Source organism: Rhinopithecus bieti, unplaced genomic scaffold (genome assembly GCF_001698545.2).
Source record: "Rhinopithecus bieti isolate Rb0 unplaced genomic scaffold, ASM169854v2 scaffold_77145, whole genome shotgun sequence".
In the NCBI taxonomy this organism is placed as follows: domain Eukaryota; kingdom Metazoa; phylum Chordata; class Mammalia; order Primates; family Cercopithecidae; genus Rhinopithecus; species Rhinopithecus bieti.
In genome coordinates, this window is record NW_016828291.1 from 1 (window position 1) to 10,582 (window position 10,582).

Below are 10,582 nucleotides of genomic sequence, written 5' to 3' on the forward strand. Positions count from 1 at the left end.
TAAAATATTTACACTTTACTTTGAAAGTAAAATATACTATGTCTTGGTTTTGAGGATATTGGATACAAAACTCTCTTCCTTTAGGGCTACTGAGTCTTGATTCCTGATCATCAGAAATTTCACCAGAAACAACTTGCTTCCAATATACCCAATTCTATATGAAGAATTCATGGAGAGTGTACTGGCACTGGAAGAGTTTAGTGTTTCTTGTATGCTTGAAAATAAAATATGTACTGTTTTGAATGTGAAAAAAAAAAAAAAAAAACTGAGGTGAGCTGGGCACAGTGGCTCAGGCCTGTAATCTCAGCACTTTGGAAGGCCTAGGCAGGTGAGTCACTTAAGGCCAGAAGTTTGAGAACAGCCTGGCTAACATGGTGAAACTCCATCTCTACTAAAACTACAGAAACGAGCTGAGTGTGGTGGTGCACACCTGTAGTCCCAGCTACTTGGGAGGCTGAGGCATGAGAATCACTTGAACTCAAGATCTGGAGGTTGCAGTGGGCCAAGATGGCACCACTGTACTTCAGCCTGGGTGAGAGAGGGAAACTCTGTCTCAATAAAACAAAAACAAACCTTCGGTCAAAATAAGTGAAAAAACCTTTTCAAGACACAGATATGTCTTAATCATGTGTCAAGTCAGGCAACCCAAATATTTGAGAGACTGTCCCACCCCATCCTACTCACTAAAGTGCTCAATAACCCCCTCTCAGGAGACTCTGAACTATGCTCCATTGAGTGCCTCAGGCGCATTTTATTCCTCAAGTTTTTACACCATCTCACTGGGGTCAGTTTTTTGGGGTTTGTTTTTGTTTTTGAGGAGAAGTCTCACTCTGTCGCCCAGGCTGGAATGCAGTGGCGTGATATCCGCTCACTGCAACCTCCACCTCCGAGGTTCAAGTGATTCTCCTGCCTTAGCCTCCTGAGTAGCTGCGATTACAGGCGTGTACCACTACACCCAGCTATTTATTTATTTATTTATTTTTTGTATTTTTAGTAGAGATGGGGTTTCACCATGTTGGCCAGCTGGTCTTGAACTCCTGACTTCATGATCCGCCCTCCTTGGCCTCCCAAAGTGCCAGGATTACAAGCGTGAGCCACTGCGCCTGGCCCTGGTTTTGTTTTGTTTTGTTTCTAAAATTTTTTTACTATTTTTCTGCCCTCTAAAGGAAACCAGGAGTTAGAAACTATTTGTTTTCTCCTCAATACTAGTACCTGACTGGCTGACCAGCAATGTGTCTTTAAGAAATGAAAGCTGGGTTGGGTGAAGACAATATTAATGTCTCAAAAAATTAGCTTTAAACAAAAAAAGTGCACCAGGAAATGCCTCTTAGACTCAGGGCATCCACCTGCACACTTGGGAAGCTACACTCAATACCTCAGATTTTCCTATGAGAGAAAATGACCCAGAAGCTGGTATTTACTAGACACTCTAGCAGACACAGCCACGGTGGGTATCTTAGTTTATCCCAATACAGTTCTGAAACCCAGGTCCAAGAAAACCGAACAGTGACTGAAGACACATCACACTATAGTTTCCAAAAGGAAAACTTGACCCAAAAACATTCTGATAAGATATCTGTGTCTAGGGAAAATAGAAGAAAAAAACACACAGAGATATTTTACAATAGTGTCACGAGATTATTCTTTGCTTTCTTCTCATAGGAAATATTTACAAAAGAAAACAAACCTTTTAAATGTGCCATCAAATGCTGTCAAAAAATGATTAATTGACCAGGCGAGGTGGCTCACGTCTGTAATACCTCGTCTGTAATACCGAGGCAGGCGTATCGCTTGAGGCTAGGAGTTTGAAACCATCCTGGCCAATACAGTGAAGCCCAGTCTCTACCAAAAACACAAAAATTAGCCAGGTATAGAGGCGGGAACCTGTAATTCCAGCTACTTGGGAGACTGAGACAAGAGAATCGTTTGATCCCATAAGGCAGAGGTTGCAGAGAGCCTAGATCGCACCACTGCACTTCATCGGGGCGACAGAGCAAGCCTCTGTCTCAAAAATTAAAACAAAACAAAAAAAAAAAAAATTAAAATAGGTATCAAAATGTACACTAAAGGACAAATAGATGATAAAGTGAATTAGGGAGGGGAAACTGGCATTTGGGAATGTCAGAAGAAACGGGACATTTAGTATTTTCCTGCAAGCCAGAGTTAGGCTGGAGGAACAGGGGATGAGGGGTGAACTTGAAGCCCTGCTTGGGACACATGTGAAAATTTCAGAAAAAAATCAGTCCCCTATGGAATGTGAAAATAATTAAGTGGCAGGCAATTAGATTGAGGTGGCTCTAGTCCCCAGATTTCTACTTCTAAAAATAAAAATCTAAACTCAAGAGCATTTTTTGGTATATTACTACATTAGCAGAAACAAAATTCAGGCTTAACCAAGAATAAGCTGCCAACTGAGCTCTGATTACATTACCAGGCTATTTCTACCTTGAATGTAAAAATCAAGAAACTAGGCTGGGCATGGTGGCTCACTCCTGTAATCCTAGCACTTTCGGAGTCCGAGGTGGGTGGATCACCTGAGGTCAGGAGTTGGAGACCAGCCTGGCCAACATGGTGAAACCCCATCTCTACTAAAAATAAAAAAATTGTGGTGGCGCGCGCCTGTAGTCCCAGCAACTAGGGAGGCTGAGGCAGGAGAATCGCTTGAACCCAAGAGGCGGAGGTTGCGGTGAGTCGAGATCACACCACTGCACTCCAGCCCGGACAAAAGAGTGAGACTGTCTCAAAAAAAAAAAAAAAAAAAAAAAAAAAAAAAAAGCTAGATAACTGTACCTAGCCAATTATTGAATTTGGTTTTCTTTATCATGAACCTCATAACAATCTTTTCTTCAAGCCCCTTCCATGGACCACAAATTACAAACCACAGCTGGGTGCTGTACAATTTTTTCAATCATTCTTTTATTAAATTACTTAGTATTTTTGCAGTGACGCCCATAAATTTTTAATGGGAAAAAAGAGGGCCTGGGAACCCCACAGACCAAAGCTCTTCCCTTTCATGAACAGGCAACCCGAGTCAGGATTCTCCCCTGACGACCATCCCTGGGTCCCTGCACAATTTGGGAGAGAGGCGGGACTGCGGGTCACTGCGCAGGGAAGAGACAGGACGCCTGGGGATCTGGCTGTCAGCGTAGCCGCCATCTTATTTCTGCAGGGGACTGAGGCCGAGCTGGGCAAGGAGAACTCCGGGCGCAGATTGTGGAGCTGACTGCCGGGAGGCCTGCGTCCCGCTACAACCGCTTCCCACCAGTTCCAACCAGCCCCCTCCCTCTCTCGGGATGTCGGACTGGAATTCTTACCATTTCTAGGCTTCTAGGGGGTCCCGGCATCTTAGCTGTGGATCTCCAATACCTGCTGGTAACAGCACCACAAACGCGGGGCCTCTAGGAGCAGAGGATACAGATCAGTGAAGACAGACCTGGAGCTCCGGTGGCAGCAACAGACAAAGGCCCCGCCATATGCCGGAAGCCGCCCTGTCCGCTCCAACTGTGTGCCTGATTGGACAGTTCCCAGCCCAACGTCCCTGATTGGATAACGTTTAAGGCCCCGCCTAGTCAGACCCTGAATGATAGAAGATGTGATCAGACGCTGGGCTGAAAAAAGAGTGACAGCCTAAGCTGCAGCCTTATCAGGCAGGGCTTCCTCCCTGAGCTGAGCCAGGCCCACCCCAGAGCATGGGAAAATTCTATATCCGTTTTGTTCTCTCTCTCTTTTTCAACGTATTCAAAATGTGAACAAACATATTTTATGTATATTAATACATAAAATTTTTGTTCAAGAGAAAATCAACTTTTACTTTAGTAATAATGTATTATCAGTACTAAAGCTAATTTACTAAACCGTTATAAGTAAATCCATCATCTGGGCGCGGGGACTCACGCTTGTAATCCCAGCACTTTCGATGGCCAAGGCGGGCGGATCACATGAGGTCAGGAGTTCAAGACCAGTCTGACTAACATGGTGAAACCTCATCTCCACTAAAAATACAAAATTAGCTAGGCGTAGTGGCATGTGCCTGTAATCCCAGCTTCTCGGGAGGCTGAGGCAGGAGAACTGCTTGAACCCAGGAGGTGGTGGCTGCAGTGAGTGTAGATCGCGTCATTACACTCCAGCCTGTACAACAAGAGTGAAATTCTGTCTCAAAAAAAAAAAAAGAAAAAAAAATTAGCTGGGCATGGTGGCGCGTGCCTGTAATCCCAGCTTCTCAAGAGGCTGAGGCAGCAGAATTCCTTGAACCCTGGGGGCTGAGGTTGCAGTGAGTCAAGATCTTGCCACCGCACCCTAGCCTGGGTGACAGAGCGAAACTTTGTCTCAAAATAATAATAACAAAATAAAGTCCCTCGAATTTTTTTGACCATTCTAGATTTTATACATATTTTATGATCTCTTATCAATTTTTACTTTTTATTTTTTGTCTAGGCAAATTCTAGCTCTGTCGCCCAAGCTGGAGTGCAGTGGCGCCATCTCGGCTCACTGCAACCTCTGCCTCCTGGGTTCAAGCGATTCTCCTGCCTCAGCTTCCCGAGTAGCTGAGATTACAGGCATGCATCACCAAACTCGGCTAATTTTTTGTATTTTTAGTAGGGACGGGGTTTCACTGTGTTGCCAAGCTGGTCATGAACTCTTGGCCTCAGGTAATCCACCCGCCTCAGCCTCCCAAATTACTGGGATTACAGGCGTGAGCCATCGTGCCCGGACATTTTTTAAGTTTTTATATTTTATTTTATTTACATTATTTTTATGTTTTCAATTTGAAACAACCTTTAAGTAATTTCAAAGTGGACAAAATGTTTCTAACTTTCTTCATCAAAAGCATATTTTGCTTTTGTTTATACACTCTCTTTTTTATTTCTGGGAGCGAGGCTTGTTCTTTCACCCAGGCTGAAGTGCAGTGGTGCAATCTTGACTCACTGCAACCTCTGCCTCCCAGGTTCAAGCGAATCTCCAGCCTCAGCCTCTGAAGTAGCTGGGACTACAGGCGTAAGCCATCAGGCCCGGTTTATTTCTGTATTTTAAGTACAGACTGGAATTTGCCTTGTTGCTCAGGCTGGTCTGGAACTCCTAAACTCGAAATGATCTGCCTGCCCTGGCCTCCCAAAATGTTGGGATTACAGATGTGAGCCACTGCACCTGACCTTTGTTTATACACTCCCTATGAAAAATTGGTTTTCTTACAGCTAGAAATCTTAGTTTTATATATATAAATTACATTAACCCTTAACAAACTAATTTTTAATGAAATCCCTAGAAAGTAATTTTGAACTGTTTTGTATCAATATTTGTAGATAAAAAAAATTTATGTTTTTTAATGTTTATTCAAATTTTCTGTTAAGTAACAAATCTAAATATAGTTAGCTTTTCTATATCATGTTTAAAGAAAATTGTGGGCTGGGTGCAGTGGCTCACGCCTGTATTCCCAGCATTTTGGGAGGCCGAGGTGGGTGGATCATGAGGTCAGGAGTTCGAGACCAGCCTGGCCAATATGGTGAAACCCCGTCTCCACTAATAAATACAAAAATTAGCTGGGCATGGTGGCGCGCACCTGTAGTCCCAGCTACTCTGAGGCTGAGGCAGGAGAATCGCTTGAACCTGACAGGCGGAGGTTGCAGTGAGTCAAGATCAGATCACTGCACTCCAGCCTCGGTGACAGAGTGAGGTTCTGTCTCCAAAAAAAAAGAAAAGATTGTCACTTATGATGGCTCATGCTTATAATCCCAGCACTTTGGGAGGCCAAGAAATGAAGACTGCTTAAGCCCAGGAATTCGAGATCAGCCTGGGCAACATGGCAAAAACATGTATCTAAAAAAATACAAAAGTTAACTGAGCATGGTGGCCTGCACCTTCAGTACCAGCTATTCAGGAGGCTGAGGGAGGAGGATTGACTGAACCAAGGAGGTCGAGGCTGCAATGAGCCCTGATCAAGCCATTGCACTCTATTCTGGGTGACAGAGTGAGACCCCTTCTGAAAATAAAAAATAAACCAAAACAGCCAAAGCACAGAAAGTTAAACTTACGGGGTTTGGGGTTATTTTGTTTTTGTTTATTATTGTTATTATTTCCAAAGTTTCTAAGGTACAGATGATGTTTGGTTACATGGATAAGTTCTTTTGTAGTGATTTCTAATATTTAGGTGCACTCATCTCCCAAGCAGTGTGCACTGTACCCAATATGTAGTCTTTTATCCCTCACTCCTCTCCCACCCTTGCCACTGAGTACCCAGAGTCCATTTATATAATTCTTATGCCATTGCATTGTCATAGCTTAGTTCCCACTTATAAGTGAAAACATATAATGTGTGGTTTTTTATTTCTTAGTTAATTCACTTAGAATAATTGTCTTCAACTCCATTGAGGTTGCTGCAAATACTATTATTTTATTCCTAGTTATAACTGAGTAGCATTCATTGGTGTGTATATATGTATGTATATACACACATATGTGTGTGGCATATGCCACATTTTCTTTTTCTACTCATTAGTTGATGGGCATTAATTAGGCTGCTTCCATTCTTTTGCAATTGCAAATTGTGCTGCTATAAACATGCATGTGCAAGTGTCTTACTCATATAATGACTTCTTTTTCTCCGTGTAGATACCCAGTAGTGGGATTGCTGAATCAAATAGTAGTTCTACTTTCGGTTTTTTTGTTGTTGTTGTTGTTTTTTTGAGACGGAGTCTCACTCTGTCGCCCAAACCGGAGTGCAGTGGCCGGATCTCAGCTCACTGCAAGCTCCGCCTTTCGGGTTCATGTCATTCTCCTGCCTCAGCCTCCTGAGTAGCTGGGACTATAGGCGCCCGCCACCTCGCCCGGCTAGTTTTTTGCATTTTTTAGTAGAGACGGGGTTTCACCAGGTTAGCCAGGATGGTCTCAATCTCCTGACCTCATGATCCGCCCGCCTTGGCCTCCCAAAGTGCTGGCATTACAGGCGTGAGCCACTGTGCCTGGCCAATCACATACATTTAAAAAATGCACTGGTGGGCAGGTGCAGTGGTCTGAGCAACAGACCAACACTCTGCCTCAAAAATAAATAAATAAATAAATAAATAAATACATTGGTTTGATTCAGAATGGTTGGACAACTCAAGCAGAGGGCTCCCAGGTAAATTTAAATATTTTCTGGTTGACAATTGGTGGAATTTATCTGAAAACCTGGGATCAACAAAAGGGAATTTTTAGGTTAAAGTAAAGAATTGTGGAGACCAAGTTTTACTGTGCAGAGAAATCTCTCAGATAGCTGACTTCAGAGACAGAACAGGTTGTAAAGTGTTTCTTATCAGACCTAAAAGGGTGGTTGGCTCTTAGTTGACTATCTCCTGGATCTGCACAGGAAGAAAGGAAAACAAAGGGGGAAGGAGATTCTCTACAGAATGTGAGTTTTTCCCACAAGAGACTTTGTGGGGCAATTTCCAGATATGGCAAGGAAATCTATTTTGGGTTTAAATACTTTTTTCTTGCCTCATAATGTTATGAGAGAGTTAGACTGAAAAGTAAGTCATGACATATAGGGTCAAATAAACTGCATCTGATGGGAATTTATGGTTTGTAGGGCATGACTCCATATATCTCCTAGGTACAAATTTGGGCAAGATAAAAAATCAGAGGTCAGTCCTCAGTCCTCCTCTTGGCCAAAAAGCATTCCACAGAATGCATATGCAAGCTAACAGCAGCAGGTCCTATGGTACTAGGAAGGGTTCTTCCTAGAGTTATCTGATCTGCTCATTAGGTGAGCTCCCACAATGCTAGGAAGGCTCATTTCTAGAGTAGTCTGGTTGGTGGTAGTTTTAAATATCAGCAATTTGGATAATGCTATGAGGACATAGTCTGACCTGATGTAACAGTCAATTGTTTAAAGGGTGAGATGGAGTCAGGCCTAGGTTTAGTCTAAAATAAAAAAATCTTGGATAAAATCTATTTTCTGAGCTATCGTGATGCAGGTCTTTAATTGTGCCTTTCCTTCTGCTGTATCCAGCATAACATCTTCAAAAAATATATAAAAAGATAGCAAGAATTAGGCACCCAAAAGGTTATACGTAGAGTCAGAGGGCAGTAAACAGCCTCTGACTGTTTACTAACCAGCCAAAAAGCCACCGCATGCATCATCATACTTTTTGATCAGACTCACAATGTGTTTATCCTCCTTATAAAGGGTTATTTGGACCTTGTGATAAATCTTGAGAATTGTGGGACCAACACTAAATTAGAATTTAATAAATTTAACTTTTTTCCAGCCAATTTATCTCCATAGGTATAGCATCCTGAGGAGTGTATAAATTCAATGCAAGAAATGCCTGGTCCTTGGTGTCTAAATTGTTACAGACTTGTTAACAGTAGACAAATCTATTTTTCCTCCAATTTTTGTGTTGCACCATATACTGGTATTTGGGAGAGAAAAGGTTTTGTCACAGGAGAAGTCATATAATTCTACAGTGTCAGTTTTCCTGTGGCAGGATTCCCTATGACTGAGGGCCTTAACAGTCAAAAGACTTAAAGCCAATCAATTGTCCCAGGCCAGATAGGAATGAATGTGGACAGGAATTTGTTTTCTCTTTTTTTTGTGTGTGTGTGTGAGATGGGGTCTCGCTCTGTCGCCAGGCTGGAGTGCAGTGGCATGATCTTGGCTCACTGCAACCTCCACCTCCCGGGTTCAAGCAATTCTCCTGCCTCAGCCGCCTGAGTAGTTGGGACTACAGGTGACTGCCAGCACATCCGGCTTTTTGTATTTTTAGTAGAGACAGGGTTGCACCACATTGGCCAGGATGGTCTCGATCTCTTGACTTTGTGATCCGCCCGCCTCCGGCCTCCCAAAGTGCTCGGATTACAGGCTGAGCCACCGCGCCCAGCCCGTTTGTTACTTTTTAAAATTATTTTAAATAAAAGACCGACAGAAAACCAAAAGGAAACGTTACAAGACGGATTTATTTTAACTTCTGTGTTGAGCTGCTGTGAGCTTGGTTTTTGTTAAAGACTTTTTTTTTCTTTTTGAGACGGAATCTCACCCTGTCGCCCACGCTGGAGTGCAGTGGCGCAATCTCTTGCACTACAAGCTCCGCCTCCCAGGTTCACGCCATTCTCCTGCCTCAGCCTCCGGAGTAGCTGGGACTACAGGCGCCCGCCACCATGCCCGGCTAATTTTTTGTATTTTTTTTTTTTTTTTGCTTAGTATGGATGGGGTTTCACCGTGTTAGCCAGGATAGTCTCGATCTCCTGACCTTGTGATCCGCCGCCTCGGCCTCCCAAAGTGCTGGGATTACAGGCAAGAGCCACCGCATCCGGCCCAGTTTTTGTTAAGGACTTAAAGGAATTAGCTGTAGGAAACACAAGCATTGTTCTAAAAAATTAAATAAAATAAATAATTTTGAATAATTTTAATAATTAATTAATTTACTATTGAGGAACACATTTACCATAGTTATAGTGTTTCTACGCATGAAGAGATGTGCTCTGCTGCAAGGGTTTGTGATAAAGAATTTTCTTAATTACTATATTTCGTGAGACTTTTTTTTTTTTTTGAGACAGAATTTCACTCTTGTTGCCCAGGCTGGAGTGCAATGGCACGATCTCGGTTCACTGCAACCTCTGCCTCCAAGGTTCAAGTGATTCTCATGCCTCAACCTCCAGAGTAGCTGGGACTACAGGTGCATACCACCACACTCAGCTAATTTTTGTATTTTTAGTAGAGACGGGGTTTCACCATGTTAGCCAGGCTGGTCTCGAACTGCTGACCTCAGGTGATCCACCCTCCTTGGCCTCCCAATGTGCAGGGATTACAAGTGTGAGCCACCACACCCACCAGAATTATTTCTTTTAGTAGTTTAGAAATCTCAATTGCCCTTTCAGACTGCGTAGGAAAAGCCTCAATCCAAACAGTAAAGGTGTCAATGAATGCCTAATAAATATTTAAACCCTTTACATGGGGGCATCTGATATAGTCTATTTGCCAATCTTCACCAGGGTACGTTCCTCTATGCTGAACAGGCCTTACTAAAGGAGGAGGTAAACACTGGTCATTTGGGTTGTTCCAGGCATATAGTTCACAGGCCTGAGTGACCTGGTCTACTCTTTTAATTATTTTCTATAAAAGCCAAGATATTAATTTAAACAGGGAATTTATTCCCAAATGAGTAGAGTCATGCAAATGTTTAACTATTTTTTATTGATTAGCACCTCGTATCAGGTTTATCGGAGTGTCTGGCAAAATGCCTGCTATTTCAATAAGAGTTCCCTGTCATCCACTGGTGTCTTTTAGCTTATAGAACTCCTTGTACTTGGTGTGGGCTTAAACCTCAGGGTGTTGTTCTAAAGTCAGTTTATTGGCTTTATCTACCAAAAGAGAAGTTGCTACAACTTCCCTGAGGCATCCAGGCACGATAAGAAAATTATGTAAGAAAACCAAAGTCACTGAAAAACAGCTTAGAGATTAGGTAAAATGGCATCTATGGGCTTGTCAATCTATCCCTGTGACCATACAGTTTCGGGGTGACAGAGACCCATTATAATGGGTCAAAACAGAGTAAGCAGCCCAGAAGAAAGTTAATATTCTTTTTTTTTTTTTTTTTTTTTTTTTTTT

The 10,582-nt window shown here is 42.6% G+C and overlaps 1 long non-coding RNA gene across 1 annotated transcript in view; it reads right to left on the reverse strand.

Moving 5' to 3' along the window:
* Positions 1-3,085: 3,085 nt before the first annotated feature.
* The window catches only part of LOC108523703 (uncharacterized), a 51,549-nt gene continuing 44,052 nt past the window's right edge, over positions 3,086-10,582 (reverse strand). Inside the window, exon 4 of the long non-coding RNA XR_001883872.1 lies at positions 3,086-3,398. This is a non-coding gene — a long non-coding RNA (uncharacterized LOC108523703). The remainder of the gene's footprint in view (positions 3,399-10,582) is intronic.